The sequence below is a fragment of the Oryctolagus cuniculus genome, chromosome 9, assembly GCF_964237555.1.
Source record: "Oryctolagus cuniculus chromosome 9, mOryCun1.1, whole genome shotgun sequence".
Classification (NCBI taxonomy): domain Eukaryota; kingdom Metazoa; phylum Chordata; class Mammalia; order Lagomorpha; family Leporidae; genus Oryctolagus; species Oryctolagus cuniculus.
The window spans coordinates 41,466,258-41,483,408 of record NC_091440.1 but is presented as its reverse complement, the minus strand read 5'-3'; the positions used below and the strand labels follow the sequence as shown (position 1 = coordinate 41,483,408).

The 17,151-nt window shown below is 37.5% G+C and overlaps 1 long non-coding RNA gene across 1 annotated transcript; it reads left to right on the top strand.

The window, feature by feature from the left end:
* The first annotated feature begins 1,024 nt into the window (after positions 1 to 1,024).
* On the top strand, positions 1,025 to 10,782 carry LOC138843779 (uncharacterized). The gene is made up of 3 exons (XR_011378762.1): positions 1,025 to 1,145; positions 1,236 to 1,329; positions 10,010 to 10,782. It is a non-coding gene; the product is annotated as an uncharacterized lncRNA (long non-coding RNA).
* The last annotated feature ends 6,369 nt before the right edge of the window (positions 10,783 to 17,151 follow it).

Sequence of the window (17,151 nt, the reverse complement as noted above, 5' to 3'; positions counted from 1 at the left end):
GTGCCTTATATTAAATATGTATATTTGCATACAATTAGATAAATAATTTTGTTAAAAGTAAATCATCATCTTGCTCTTTAGAATCCCCAGTCTTGGCAAACATTTGCTGCAGTGGTTAAGTTGCTGCTTTGGGATGCCCTCGTGCCATAGTACCATATCTGAGCACATGGTTGGTCCAGTTCCTTCACTTCTGGTACAACGTCCTTCTAGTGTGCATCATGAGAGGCAGCAGTTGATGGCTAAACTGCTTGGGTCCCTACTACCCACATGGGAGACCCAGATTGAGTTTCTGGCTCCTGGTTTCAGCCTGGCCCAGCCCTGGCTGCTGTTGGCATTCAGGAAGTGAACCAGAAGATAAAAGATTTCTCTCTCTTTTTCTCTAGCTCCCTCTTCTTTTGTATAAAATAGGAAATGAATGAATGAATGATTGAATAAATAATCCCCACTCGGTCTTGAAAAAAAATTGATCAATACTTATTAAGTCTAATAAGCTCTTGGGAGCAGGCATTTAAACTAATGGTTAGGATACACATATCCTAGTACTGGCACTGTGGCTTCATAGGTAAATCCAGCACCTGTGAGGCCAGCATGCTAAATGGTGCCAGTCCATGTCCTTGCTGCTCGATCTACTTCCAATTCAGCTCCTTGCTAATGGTCTGGGAAAAGCAGCATATTAGTCCATGTGTTTGGGTCCCTCCCTTCCTGCCACCCAAATGGGAGACCTGAATTGAATTACATTCCCAGCTTGCGACTTTTGGCCTCAGCCCAGTTCCAGCCATTGCAGGCATCTGGCTAGTGAACTGGAGGATAGGGACTTTGTATGTGTGCATGTCTGTGTGTTTGTGGGTAGGTGTGCATCTTTCTGTCTCTTTGCCTCTCTAATAAATAAATACAATTATTAAGAAGATAAAACTTCTTAATTCAGGTGTGTAAGAATTATAGTCTTTTAAAATTTTTATTGTAATTTCTGACTCCTCCTACCATTGTTTTCTTCTTTGAATGGAACTTCATGTCCATGATTCTTGAAGTCATTTTGTTTTCCCATTCTGGGACCTTATGTTGTGCTAATTTGTCAGGAAGAAGGGCCTGCTGTAAGAGCAACTGGATTAGCACTGACACATCTTTTTCCTCCGTCCTTGGACCCCGTAAGTTCCACTGGGTCTCTCTACTGCTTCCATGTCCTGCATAGGAGTTGAGGATCTTTTGTGATCTTGCCTATGATTATGTCTGCCTAGGGATTCTTGAACTCGTTCTTGTCCAGAGGAAGGGAAGACAGAGAGTTGCTGCCAGTCCTGTAGGACTCACTGGGTCCCAGAGGCTAAAGGAACCGTAAGTACCTGGTTTCTCTTGACCTCAAGCCCAGGAACATCTTTTCCAGCTTGAGAGGCCTCCCCAGCTCTTTCAATGCATGTGAAGAAACTGTGCTTGTTCACACATGTGCTCCCCTTGAATACCTTTGTAAATACTCCACATTCTACAGAAAGACTTGCTAAGATATTAACTTAGAATTTAAGCAAAAAATGCATGTTGTATTTTTAAGGGAAGCTCTAAAAGAATAGAAATATAGCTTCTAAACTAGTGAAAGAAAAAAATAAATTCAGAACTCCAGAGGGTCAGATAAGGCACAAGGAGGCACACAGAGAGGCAACAAATAGTTAAAATATATATCAGTTATGAAAAGGCATATAAATAATATTAAAAATCAACAGCTAGAGCCAGATAATACCAGATTGGATTTCCAAAATTATACTCAGCAGCAAACTATTTTCAAGAGATATGGCCAAACACATGAATAAAAAAGATAATTGAAAAGATCAGAAAATAAATATAAGGAAAATATGTATCAATAGGGAGTTACTCTAGCTACTTTCATCTGATATATAATAGACAAAAATACTACTGTGATAATAAATGAGGTCACTGTATAATGAATAAAATTCATCATGTATTAAAGTAATTTTAATTCGTATGCATCAAATAAAATGCAAATAAAAACATGTAAAACAAAATGATCTAAGTAGAAATTAATATATATAATAAAAGAAAAATTTTAAATAACTTCCTAGTATCAGATAATCAAATGAAAATCAAATAAAATTTGAATATCACGATTAAAATTGACATAATAAAGCTATGATTTCTATACCACTAGAAGTAAGAACATACATAATTTTCCAGCACTCATGGATTATTTGCAAACCCAAACATGCTGCTTTCTAGACTCACATTTATATCAACAAATATCAAAGCATAAGTCTAAGTAACTATCATGAGGTTGTTATAAATCAACAAAAATTATAATTAAAGTTTTCATTTATTGGAAATGTTAAGTAAACATAGCTAACAATTCTTGATTTAAGAAGTGAAAATGGTAATTATCAATTACTTATAAGAATATGATATTAAAACTATTTCAAGTGAAACTGGGATTTTAGCTAAAATAGCAATTAGATAAAAATTCATGATCTTAAATTCATGTTTAGGAAAAGAAAAAGGACAAAAATGAATGGGGCTAGCCCAAGAAGTAAGAAAATACACAATGGAACAAATCCAAAAAGTGTGGGAAATGAATACTAACGTACTTCTAAGAAAAAATGGAAATTACTGAATTAAAACAGCTTCTTGCAGAAAGAATAGTAAAATATTTTTCACATTGTTCACAAAATAAACCATAAAACAGTATGAAAGATATATTTTTAAATAGTCCATTAATCAAAGTCACTTCTTCTGGCCGGCGCCGCGGCTCACTGGGCTAATCCTCCGCCTGAGGCTCCAGCACCCCAGGTTCTAGTCCTGGTTGGGGCGCCGGATTCTTTCTTGGTTGCTCCTTTTGCAGTCCAGCTCTCTGCTGTGGCCCGGGAAGGCAGTGGAGGATGGCCCAAGACCTTGGGCCCTGCATCTACATGGGAGACCAGGAGAAGCACCTGGCTCCTGGCTTTGGATCGGCGTAGTTCTGGCCATAGTGGCCAGATAGGGGGTGAATCAACGGAAGGAAGACCTTTCTCTCTGTCTCTCTCTCTCACTGTCTAACTCTGCCTGTCAAAAACAAAAACAAAAACAAACAACAACAACAACAAAAAAAGTCACTTCTTCCAACTGTTAAACTTGACTATCTAAAATAAAAATACGCAAAACTGGGAAATTCGTGGCTTACTAAAAAAAAGGGGGAGTATTACATCTCACCTACCTCATTGTCCAGTGCAGTGGATACAATTCTAATTGCTGATTTTAAATCTACTATCTTTACATTTTTACAAAATGAATCAAAAACATCCACACTCAGATTTCAAGGTCCAGGAAGCAGTGTAAATTACAGACAAGATACATAGAAATAAACTTGCATCAATATGTCTGTCTATCTATATTGAAGTGAAATTTCCATCTTTCAGGCTTACCTACTTAGAATTTTCTCAGAGTTTTTACTACATTCATTTTATTTGGTTGAAAACAAAGAAGTGAATCACAAGAGGTATAGGGGGATATTTTAGAACAAAACTGGAAATTGTGGTTAGGATATTCCCCTATTCCATTGACCAAAACATATCATTGCAAGAAAGCTGGGGAAATTTATTGGTAAGCACCAGGTACTCTCTGCCACTGTAGATAAAATTATAGGTGACAGAGGTTTTAGAAATCAATGAGGCTGGGGCTGGCGCTGTGGCAAAGTGGGTAAGGCCACCGCATGCAGTGCCAGCATCCCATATGGGCACCGGTTAGAGTCCCGGCTGCTCCACTTCCGACCTATCTCTCTGCTGTGACCTGGGAAAGCAGTCGAAAATGGCCCAGGTCCTTGGGCCCCTGCACCCATGTGGGAGACCTGGAAAAACTCCTGGCTCCTGCCTTCGGTTCAGCGCAGCTCCGGCCATTGCAACCAACTGGGGAATGAATCAGCGGATGGGATACCTCTCTCTCTGCCTCTCCTTCTCTCTCTGTGTAACTCTGACTTTCAAATACATAAATAAAAAAAGGAAGAAATCAATGAGGACTGTTATGAAATACTTATACATTTGTAATCCTAGAGGAAACGGGCATTTGTCTAAAAGCAACATGAACACTGAAATTAACACTGTGTGTATATATATATATATATTAAAAGCCACCAACATAGACAAGTATATGGTTATTAAAGAAATTAAATTAGTAAATACTCTGCCCACATGGAAGTATCAGAAACACATGGTTTTATAGATATTTTTAGAAAGTAATACAGATAACATTTATTTGATAGGAAAAAAATACAGAAAAAGAAAAACAAGTTAATACAAATACTAAGACACTAGTATGACATTACCAACCAAACTACACAGTGAAAAATCAAAATAATAGAATAATCTCATTCAAAATATATTTGTAAATATATAAAAATACTAATTCAGTGACTCTAATCATTTGTATTTTAAATTGACAGACATTAAAATAGTTTGTCTTTAATGTCATAAATATGGTGTCCATTCTTATATTCTCACAATTTTTTTAAAAAAGATCTTTATTTATTTATTTATTATTTATTTGAAAGACAGAGAGACAGACAGAAAGCTTCCATCTACTGGTTCACTCCCCAGATGCCTACAATAGCCCAGGCTGGGCTAGGCTGAAGCTCAAGAGTTGGGATCTCAGTTTGGTTCTCCCCTTTACTTGACCATCACAACTGCCTCTCAGAGTGTTCTACAGCAGGAAAATGGAGCTGGAGGAGGACCCAGGACCCAAATCCAGGCACTCTGACTGGAGATCCAGGTGTCATATGGACAAACAAATCCCTAATACTAGTGGTTGAGAAGGAGTGGAAGGAACAGTGGTGAAGAAAAGGAGGGGAAGAGGTAGAGAAGAGAAAAGACAAAAATAATATAAAAGAGGAAGAAGAGGGAGAGCAACAAAGAAATAACAATACTATTTTGTCTACTACTTACGCATACAAATCACAGAACTGCAGTAATTTTAAGAACGAATGAGGCATTGACATAAGAAACAAATAAAATAATAGGAGTTGTTGTACTAACTATTGATGAATAAATAGATTGGTAGACAGATAGATATGTGTATATTTTGTACAGTTATTACAGAACAAAGTGGAATTACAACCCAGTACAGAGATGCTACTCTGCACTAATTTGGAAGGTACAATGTATTATTCACTTATCAACAAACTATGTCAAATAATGCTCCTATAAAGTCACATAAAAATATAATATCTTGATAGAATGAAGTTATAAAATAATAAGAAAAAGTTCAAAAAGAAATTTTTCTTAATAGGTAGAAAACTGATGTTGCAAGTAGCATGTGTAAGATGTCATAGCAAGACTTCCAGCACTATCTAATATTGAAATACACATAAATTTAGCAATTATATTATGAGTCATGTTCTAGATGTAAAAGAAGATTTGTGCAAGAGAATTGATAGTAACATTTTTTCAGGTGTGAATTTACACAATTTAAAATGTTACTCAAAGGAGAAAAGATAAATAAATTGTTTACAATCACTGGAGTATTAATCAGCAAAGGAAATACACTATTCCTTCATATTTCAATATTATGATTTTCATATATTATGCTATGTCAGAATACCAGATATAAGTGATATAGTAAGATATATATTATATGAAATAAAATCATAAAATATTAATGTGTTTATAGGCATATGCAATTGTGTGTAATACTTTAACATCCTGAAGAAAAGAACACACATCTAATTCAGTATGAATTTTTTTCTCAGCAGTGGATAATGTAGAATAAAATGGAAAAGATGACTTCAAGTGCATCTCTAGTATTTATTTCTTAACCTGAATTCTGAAACAAACATGACAAATTGTTAATGTAGATGGTATATACGTAGTTGCCTCTATACCTTCGCATATCATTAAAATATTTAAAAGATTTGTTTTCAAGTGTATCAAGCAGAAAGTTAAACCAGCTTTGCAAAGAGTTTCCAAGAATTATTAGACCATGAAAGTTATATTTGGTTCCTCAAATGTTCATTGACCCAAATTAAATTACAAATGCCATTGCTTCAGCCTTCCATTCAACCATCTTGTTTTAGTGTTCTTGTAATCAGCAGGTTAAAAGAAGACAGCATCCTTCCTGCAACAAGTATCTTCTGAGTTCCAACAAAATGTAACTGGTTATAAAACTCAAGCTGACAGCAAATGTGAAGAAAGTGCCCCAAATTTATTTTAGGCACTGAACATATGGGTCAGTGCCTATTTTCATGACTGTCAACAAAACGGTTCTTTGTTGCGACTTAGTCTTTCATGTCTTCATATTGCCTTTGAATCAAATTGAATCTAACCTTACTCAATTACCTTTCTTCGTTGTTATCAATTAATATTTTTGAACCCTCTGAACTGCCTCACTTTGTGTTATATTTTCTGATAATGAGACAACAAATTGAGTCCTCAGTATCCATTTTAAAATTTGATATACATCTCCTCATTTGTCCATGTCTTCGAGAACAGTCAGTGTCTTAACCCTCTGCCTGATTTCTTCAGGATTAATGCAAAGCTTGTCCGGATCTGACTCACTCCACAGCTGATCCGAGGGCATGAGCTTCCATTCTAGATCAATTTAATATCTGTCCTAAGGTTTTCTTCATTGGCTTTAAGAATGTGTTGTCATGAGAAGGAAGCAAGCAATTAAAGGAGGAATTTGGAAGCTGACAATTGGAACCTTTGTGGAGAACTTCATGGAAAGTGAGGCTTTGGACAATTTTATAAACAATATTTCTGCAAGAAATCTCAAAGACCTATGGAAATTTTTCTTCTGCATATCCTTTCCTACCTACCTGTCAAGCTTAGACTCTGCCTTCATGTTTTTCCTTCTCATATTTTGGTTGAAGGATTACAGCATTTTTAGAGCCAACATTCTTGAACATAAATTATCAATGTTGTTTTGGCTTTTTTTTACACATATGTATTTAGTGGAATGGCAAATTATATAACTCAATATCATCACTAAAAATACTAATGTAATTGTGTTTGAGTTTATACTTACATAGAAAATGCTTGATAAGCAGCATTTAGTGAAGGTTTGTTGTTTCCGCTATTTAGTGATTAATCAACCTCAAGTATATCCTAAGGTCACAGACTTGCTTATGAGAAAAATTTCTAATTTTATTGTAAAGTAAATTCATAACTATAATTTATAATAATTCATATTTAACCATTATTAAGGGTTTGCATTTTCAAACAAATATTCAGGGGGCAGATATTTGGTGTCATAGTTTTTTTTTTTTTTTTGGTGTAGTAGTAATGATGCTTCTTGGGATGCCCACATATATTAGAGTGCCTGGGTTTAGTCTTGGCTGCACTACTGATTCCTGCTTCCTTCTAATGAGCACCAGGAGAGGCAGCAGGTGGTAGCTCAAGTGATTGGGTTTCTCCCAGTAATGTGGGAGACCTGGATTGAGTTTCCTGCTCTTGGCTTTTCTGGCCCGGCCCCGGCTATGGTAGGTTTTGGAGGATGGAACTAGAAAATATGAGAGCTTTCCTTGTCTCTCTATCTGGTACTTGAACCTGCACCCTGAAATAGGGTGCAGGAATCTCAAGCAATGACAACCCACTGCACCACAATGTCCAGCCCTATCTATATATTTCTTCTATGATAAAATAAAACTAACAAAAATTTTGTCTATATTCATAAAACGTTGCCATCCTGCTAAGCAAACCAATTACTGTGGTCACTTGAAAAAGTAATAAATCATCTTCATTATAAATCCAAATTTTCCATCGCAATCTTTTTTCATTTGTTTGTTTCCAGAAACAGCTCCCTGTTTCTAAAGATTTTAAAATATAATAAATAAAACTAATTCAATTTAAATAAAATTAATGTTATAGTTTGCATGTTATCTTACTATTTCACTTTTAGTTACTTTTATTTTGGCAGTCATTTAAACAGCTTTTTTTTTTTGACAGGCAGAGTGGACAGTGAGAGAGACAGAGAGAGAGACAGAGAGAAAGGTCTTCCTTTGCCATTGGTTCACCCTCCAATGGCTGCCGCGGCCGGTGCACCGCGCCGATCCGATGGCAGGAGCCAGGTGCTTCTCCTGGTCTCCCATGGGGTGCAGGGCCCAAGCACTTGGGCCATCCTCCACTGCACTCCCTGGCCACAGCAGAGAGCTGGCCTGGAAGAGGGGCAATCCGGACCAAATCCGGTGCCCCAACCGGGACTAGAACCTGGTGTGCCGGTGCCGCAAGGCGGAGGATTAGCCTAGTGAGCCGCGGCGCCGGCCTGAACAGCTTTTTAATGTCTGCATTAGTCGTATGGGTAAAGCTCAATTTATTTAACTATTATTAATTCATTAAATAGCATTTAAGATAGAACACAAAATACTGGTTAACTACTAAATAACTAGTAAACAAATACTAGTTAATTTAAGATGTATATCAAATATTATATTTGACATAATCAGAACAGAATTGTGATAGTATATTATCTATTATCTTAAAATTTGTCTTAAGTCCTTGTAAATTTTATAAAATATATTTATTAATTAATTTAAGTATTTTTCAGATTACTATCAAAATATGAGTGACATGAATGTAGAAATTTATGGCTTTTTGACCACTTCGATGTTCTAATGCCAGTCACAAATTAACCATCATGAGTATTTGATATGTGAATGAAATGAGATGAGCTGAAATTCTTCTAGGTGTTTAACATCCATTTTATTGTTCTCTATAAATGACTTTAAATGTCTTCAATGCATTTTTAAGAAAATAAATTAACAATTCATTATTTATTCAGAAGCAGGGAATCAAAACAGGACCAAGGCAAATCGCAAACATTGCAGAGTTTTTGCCTGTATTTTCAGAGAGGCAGTCATCAATAAGTAATTATAGAACAAAGCAGTACTTCGTAAGTATTTTGTTGAGAAACACGATGTGAAATTTAGAAGACAGAGTATCCAATTCTGGTTGGAGGACATGATAGGCTTAACAACTGGATTAAATTTGCAATTCAACCTTGAACTAATGATAAAGTCAGAAGTTGAAAATTTTTCCAGCAGGTTAAAGAAAGTCATGAAATTTTTTAAAATATATATATTCATTTATCTGAAAGTCAGAATTGTAGAGAGAAGGGAAGAGACAGAGAAAGAGAGAGATCTTCCATCTGCAGATTCGCTCCCCAGATGGCTGCAATGGCCAGGGCTGAGCCAGTTGGAAGCCAGGGGCCAGGAGCTTCTCCAAGTCTCCTGCAAGGATAGCAGGGGCCCAAGCACTTGGGCCTCCTCTGCTGCTTTTTTCAGGCCATTAGCAGGGAGCTGGATTGAAATTGGAGCAACCTGGACACAAACCAGCACCCATATAGGGTGCTGGCATTACAGGCAGCACTTTTACCCACTATGCCACAATGCTGGCCCCAAGTCATGAAATTTTGACAGAGCAAGACATATTGTAGAAACTGAGTGAAGTCTGTTTTAGTTGAAGTGTAAGGTATTAGTACAGAACTAATAAGAGATGAGACTATAAACAGGGATTGGTTCTTATAAGGAAATTCCATTCTAATTAATTAGCTACATGAAAAAAATTACATGTCAGAAGGTAACATTGGCAGAAAGAATGAAATTCCATCTATATTCATAAGACATTCTGAACTTGATAGGCAAACCAATCATGGTGGCCATTAGAAAAGAAATAATCAACTGCCTTATAAATTCATACTTTCTTTCTAAATATTTTATTATTTATTTATTTGTTTGACAGGCAGACGGACACATATCCAGGGAGGGAGAGACGAGAGAGACAGAGGTTCAGTTTGCTAGTTCAACCCCTAAATGTCTGCAATGATCAGGGCTGGTTGAAATTGAAGCTGGAGCAGGGAACTCACTCCATGTCTCACTTGTGGATGATGGGAACCCAGTTAACCGAGCCATCACCTGATGCCTAACAGGGTCTGCATTAGCAGGAACCTGGAGTCAGGAACCAAAGCTGGATGCTGAACCAGGTCCTCTGATATTTATCCCTAGGCTGAACACCCGTGCTTTCCATCTCAATCCTTTTTTTTTTTTTTTTTTAAGATTTCTTTCTTCTTCATTTGAGAGGCAGAGTTACAAGAGAACAAGGGAGAGACAGAGAGAGAAAGAGAGAGATCTTTCATCCACTGGTTCACTCCCCCAAGTGGCCACAACAACTGGAGCTGAGCTGATCTGAAGCCAGGAGCCAGGAGCTTCTTCTGGGACTCTCACGTGGGTACAGGGGCTGAAGCACTTGGGCCATCTTCTACTGCTTTCCCAGGACATCAGCAGGGAGCTGGATCAGAAGTGGAGCAGTTGGAACTTGATCTGGAGCCCATATGGGATGCTGACGCTACAGGCAGAGGCTTCACCTACTATGGCATAGCAACGGCCCTCCATTTCAATCTTAATGACTGGGGAAAAGCAGCAGCAAATTGGCTTTGAATAAGATGCATCTTCCATTTTGCTGACCCATTTTTAGTCACATTCCAAATTCATGTAGTAGTAGTGACACCCTTACCATAAGTCCTTCCTGTCTGTGTTTCGGGAGAAGCTCCTTGGAAAATGTTTCCTCAGTAATGTAAGCTTAAGAAAAGTGTATGGATTGATGTATGCAATTTGCATTCCACTTGTACCGCAATATGGCCTCTGTTTTTAAAGAAGCACTGACAGTATGAAACATAATATTACACTGTGTTATCGAGGCCAGTGATGGAGTATGGCAGTTTTAACTCAGAATACCACAGCTTTTGTGAAACCAAGCTTCATACTTCACCTCATTTTGATATACAGGATGGAAATAAAATTATATGTCAGTATTAGAGTTTCACATTAAATCGTGGATTTTTTTTTGCCCCATCATATCTTTCTGCAGAGGGGATAGATTTGTGGAGGACAGCATTTTTCTCATTTGTGGCATATCTGCACAAATACAATATATAATTTTCAGCCAGAATATTGTTCTATGTGAAGAAAAAAATAATGCCCTGGGTTATTATTTCAACTCGCAAGTCTGGATGTATACTTTGATATTATTTATTTGAAGTCTATGTAGCATACATTACTTGAAATTTGAAAGCAGCTTTATTAAGTCTAACAGTCAAAGCATTCTAAACTAAGAGAAGCTCTCCTCACACTTAGTTAAATGCTCAAGCACAAAATTATTAAAAAAATCATGTGCACAAAATGCAGCAGTAAGCTGATTTGTGTGCACAAGAGAGCTGTTTGTCCTCAAAAGTACATTCTTAAATAAGAAAAGAGTTAGAAAAAAAGGCAAACAGAACCTTGAAGTAAAAGAACAGCAGCAGATGTCCTTTAGCTGTGTGTTTTATTGATTTATAAACACTCAGTCAGGGTCCCTCATCTCTGCAGAGTAATTTAGATATGGGAAAATATCTGTGAAATATATTGATTGTGTTATTGATTGAAAAGCCAATTGCTGTTGCACTCCTGTTTTACCATTTAAGTCCTGACACATTTTGACATATGAGCCAGCTGTGACTACTGCCTCGATTCTGCAATAAGATAATGTGAAAGCTGTCATAACCACTTCTCTGTCAGCCTTGAGTATTTACAGCATAGTGGTGCTGCTATTTAGCTTGCTCTTTAACTAGCTGAATAATGAGGATTTGTTAAAGCTCTCACTCTGGTAGCTTGTTTTTGTTTGCACTGGGTGTGTCCATACAGTCACACAAACCCATACTAGTTTTGTTTAACTTAGTACAATGGTAGTAGACAAATTTAACAAAATATGTGAGTAATCAGTTTTTTTAGTGTCTTCATATTTAAAACACGTATATAGGAATGATTGAATCTGAACCACTTTTGTCTCTTTTCATGAGGAAATTGACTTCAGAACATGTCTCAGAGTAATTTTCTTTGCTTAGGAGACGAATTTTCTACTCGCCAGCAGAAGAGAAAGAATGGAGAAAATCTACTTCTTTGTTGTGTAAAAAGGGAAGATATTTACACAAAAATTACTCAATACCCTAGATTTGGAAAGAACAGCAATCTCTTAACCTATCCATAAAAGCTATAAAAATTCATGTAAACGTATTTCCAAAGAGATTTTAACAAATCTACATTTTTGGACAGAGCACATTAGATGATTGAAACAACAAATATCATTGCCTTCTTTGAGTTACATGATCATAATGCAAAAAAAAAAAAGCCTCTAAATCACCCAACTGATGCATGTAGTCAATATGGACCTTTTCCAAATAACACTGTTTAAATGTATACTGTTCATTATTAAACTCAGTGTCCATAATATTCCTCTTATATTCTGATGCATCTTCTTGTTGTCACACAATCTCTGATTAATCGCAAGCAATATGTTGCTATGTTCTTTCCTAGTTTATTTAAAAGCATCCCTCGATTTATGTGAACCAGTGAAACAGGTCCATTGTATGGAAGCAGTACTGATGTAAATAGCCTGGAAACAATGCTCCACATTATAGGGATGGACAGCAGATCGCTCCGCTGGGAAATGAAAATGTTCATTTAACAGCATGAATGGCACACCATTCTGGCAAATGACTGACATATCAGCAGAGTTAAGCATTAGACTTGTGATTGATTTGGATCCGACTTTGAAAAATCCAACATTCTTTTCCAATGGGCACACTTTCTGAAATGCAGAATTTCTGAGAAATACATTTTTTGAGACTCAGTGTCATTCTAATGCAGATTTCATTTTTATATAAAATTACAAATGAGCTTATATGAAAGTTAACAAAATACCAGATACATTCTGACAAGGTAAAATCTTGACTCCAACTGTGCATGAGATGCCTTTGGAATACCATTCCAGTTAAAGGAAGCTGAGAGGTGGATAAACAATTTGTCATGGCTGGATTGTACATACCCTGTAGTGGAGAGAACCAAACTATTTGTGGGAGTGGCCATTCCTGCTGAGATGTTATTTCTGCCACTGCCCCCTTTCTTTGGCTATCTCACAGATTGGGTTACAGCAAAAACCTATTCAGGAGAACCTGCGTTGTAAATCATTCTTCAGTCTTAGTGGACAATATATTTGTCCAGGAACTGTGTTGGATATGCACATTCCTGGTCTACTCCCTAGTGATTCTGCTTTAGTTGATCTAGAATAGGACATAGGAGCCTGGTTTTACTAAAAATAAACTTTTAAATTCAAGCTAATTTACACTTGCAGGAAGCTTGCACAATTGCAATGAATCCCCTTAGTTCCCTCACTCCATTTCCTCTAGTACTAGCATTTTGCATCAGCTTAGTACAAGTTTTGACATTAGAAAATTATCACTGGTACAAAGTTGCTAGCTAGAATATAGAGTTTATTTGAATTTTACCAATTTTTCCACGTATGTCTGTTTCCCTGTCAGAATCGTGCATTGCCTTTAGTTATTTTCACTTAGTATTCTTTAGTCTTCAACAGTTCCTCAGGAATCTGCTTTTAATTAAGAACTTTAGTTTTTCCTGCTATCAGTGGATTTGGGATAAAATTCAAGAAGCATCAACTTACAGGATTTGTCTATTTCACATACAGAAGCTGGTAGGAAAATTTCTTGGAGTCTGTGTGTCTTGCTATTAATTCTGAAACTACCTATATTGTTACTTACACAGATTGGTTAATAGCTCCCTTCCATACTCATAACTTTCCTTTGTTTCTCTCTCCTTTTCTCTTGGTATAAATCCTATAAAATTCATCTTTTGAGACATGATCCATATTCCATTTGTATAGCCTCACTGAGTGGACTGTCATTGTGCTGGGCCTGATTCCACTGATGTTAGATTTCTGAACTACAGACATATTAGATGCACCATTCTCCCTTTTCACGAGCTGGATTATTCTAGTGGCTCATATAAAGTTAATTTTGTGCAATACGTTTTGTGCATATTGGCTCTGCCTCAGTGTGCATCTCTGATATATATCACTGAATTTCAGAATAAATTTGGACAAATAACTCCCTTCCTGCTCCTTATTTTCCATCTATAAGTTAGCCTAACATTGCCATGGGCCCTTAGATAGCATCATGAGGCATATCACAAGTTTAACATGTAGATAATTGAGACACCAGGAAGGGTGTAACATGTCAATGACCACAGTCCATTGTTGAGAATAAAAGTCAAACCCAAGTCTCAGTAGAGTTCAGAACATTTTCCATGGGCCTTGTCTTCTAATACTCTGCACCATCATTGCCTGTTCAACATTTTCTCGGAGGAAAAGCTTTGCCTTTTTCTTTGATCTTTCCATCTATCTTTCATACTTTTTGTTCTATACCCATTTTTAAATTATCACTATCCTTTTAGCTACATTATTTATCTTGAATTCTTATTTTCAACCCTCATTCAAAGTTTTTAATCTCAGTTTGCATGCCAGAGATCCATTTATTGACATTCAGCAATATACCCCTTTTGTCTGCTTGGTGACATGGATTTGAGCACTTGAAACATTTGTTCTTTGCCAGCTGGCACGATATTAGGTTCTGTAGGTACAGCTGCCAGTGTGACAGTTCCGAGGAAAGGGTTTTTCTTCCTAACTCCAGTACTCACTGCAAAGGCTTCTACAGCAAAGGTGACTTAGCTGTCCATCTTCTCAGAGGCCAGTGCCTACCCTGTGGGCTCGTTTTCTAAAAGCCCACAACTGCCTGCAGGTGTTTCAGCACCATGCTTCTTCAGCATCCTCAATGCTTTGATGTCCAGTTCCTGCGGTGTAGGGCAGTCAGCAGCACCTGCTACACATCAGTTGCACAAGCAACCTTCTGGAGAGGTTTTGTAGTGGCATAATTCCTCCCAATGAACAACTTTTCCCAGGGCCCTAGAGCAAATTACTGAAAAGTTGCACTGGTGTGGCCCCACAAAGACTCGGCTGCCATTTAGTGAGCAAAAGCTATGCTCTTTCAAACAAGATCTTTTATTATTTTTTTCTTTTAAAAAATTTCTTTGAAAGGCAGACCAAGAGAGACCCAGAGATCATCCATTTTCTGTTTTATTCCCTTTAATGCCTCAAAAGTCTTAGCTGAAACCATGAGGCAGGAATCAAACCACATCTTCCACATGGGTGGCAATGATCCAACTACTAGAGCCATAACCTATTGCCTCCCAGGGTATGTATTAACAGGAAACCTGAACTGGAAGCTAAGTTGTCTTTAGATCCAGGCTCTCTGATATGGTTGTGGGCAAAGCAAGTAGCATCTTAACTACTGTGCCAAATACCTATTCCTTCTCCCCATCAAGGTCTTGGTGTTAGCCTGAGTAACTCCCTTTTGGGTGCTGTCATTCAGTACAATGAGTAATGGCTCATGCTTATATTTGCTATTCCTGTAATATTTAGAGTTTGCATTACTTCTTCCTTATATGCTCATTATTTAAGCCACTATTATAAATAATAATTCTTTATGTTAAATTTTTTCCTGTTCAAATTACTAAGTGGTTGGGGTCAGCATTGTGGCAGAGCAGGTTAATCTGTGGCCTGCAGCACTGGCATCCCATATGGTCGCCAGGTCGAGTCCTGGTTGCTCTGCTTCCGACTCACCTCCCTGCTAATGCACTTGGGAAAGGAGCAGAGGGTGACCCAAGTGTTTGGGCCGTTGTACCAATGTGGGAGACCTGGAAGAAGCTCCTGGCTACTGGCTTTGGATTGGCCCAGCCCAGGCTGTTGCATCCATTTGAGGCGTTAATCAGTGGATGGAAGACCTTTATCTGTCTCTCCCTCCTCTCTCTCTAACTCTGCCCTTCAAATAAATAAAATGAATCTTAAAAAAATTTACTGAGTGGCTTCTCATCTCATTTGAACCCAAAAGGACACAGCTTTCACAGTGTAAAACAACCTGTTTTCAAAGAGTACATTGCCTTTGATAAAGCATTAAGTACTGCTATTCCATTAGGAAGTAGAATCCTCTACACAAGCCAGAATGAGAGAAAAGAGAAGTGAAATAAGGAGAAAGAGAAACATATTGAGGGCTTTGTAATTTTGCTAGAGCTCCCCACTGATATCAAGTGTGTGATTGATGGATTGCTGGATTACACAGGCCGTGTTCTGAGACTCCATACAAACTAATGGAAGTCCATTTGGAGGAGAAGGGGACAATAATTTACCTGTTGGCTCCCGACTTCCATTGATCCCAATTTCCCCTCACAGCTCATTAAATTCCTTGTTCTAACAGTTGTGCACCCAAGAATCCCAAACAAATCTCTCTTGTGTCTCAGTGAGCAAAAGGAGTGCTTGAGACAAGTGGGACAATGTTCAGGTATGGATATGAAGTGTAGTGTCTGCATAAAGATTGTGAGAACTCATTCAGCACTGTTAACTGTTGGAGGGTTTTGGTAAGCCATACAACAGAGGGTCCTGAAGACAGATGAAAATGAGAGTTTATAGGTAGGCAGCTGAAGTGTACCATACCACAGTATGGTAACCATGTCTGTGGCATGAGCTATATTCTACATGAAGATGAATCTCAAGTCTTCAGCTCAAATTCTGATTCCCATCCGAGAGCCATGCTATACTTACAAATGTTTAACCAACAAACATAAATAATATATTTCAAGTCCCTTCAATTGGATCATGTGCAAAACTGAATTCAGTGTAATGCTGTCAAAACGTATTCTGCCCCATACTTTCATTCTTGGTTAAGAGGGTTTCCATCTACTTTTAGAGTCTTCTAAAATGGAAGCTTTGGTTCCTTCTGGGATTTCACCTGCTGTGTGACAGACCCAGATTTCAAAACTGATACAAGCTTTTTTGTTTTTCCTCAGAAATGTCTCTCTAATATGTCTTCTGTTTTTGCTGTTACTGCTGTGGTCTTGTCCCATGTCTGTTCTCATCATTCTCTCTACTTATTGCATCAGTCTTCTGTCAGCGCCTCTCTAATCCCTTCAACATGATGATTTTCTTTAAAAATGATCCTGTTACTAACCCACCTTGGCTGTCCATTGGCTAGAGGACAAAATCCAAATTCTTTGGCTTAGCATAAAAAGTCATTCACAGTGCACTCCCAATTTGCCATCTCCAGCAGCAACAATTTCTCTTTCTGCTCATTCTGCTTTTTACCTAGATTCTTTTTCTAAATCAAGGGCTCACGCTCCTGCCTTAATGAACTTGGCAATATACCCCTCTTCAGTTGCTGACATTTTAAGACGTTTGCCAATTTTGTACTACTGCTTAGAAAACAAACGAAAATAAAACTGCACAGCAAACCCAGGTCCAGTGGAAAGTTTTCAGCAACTTT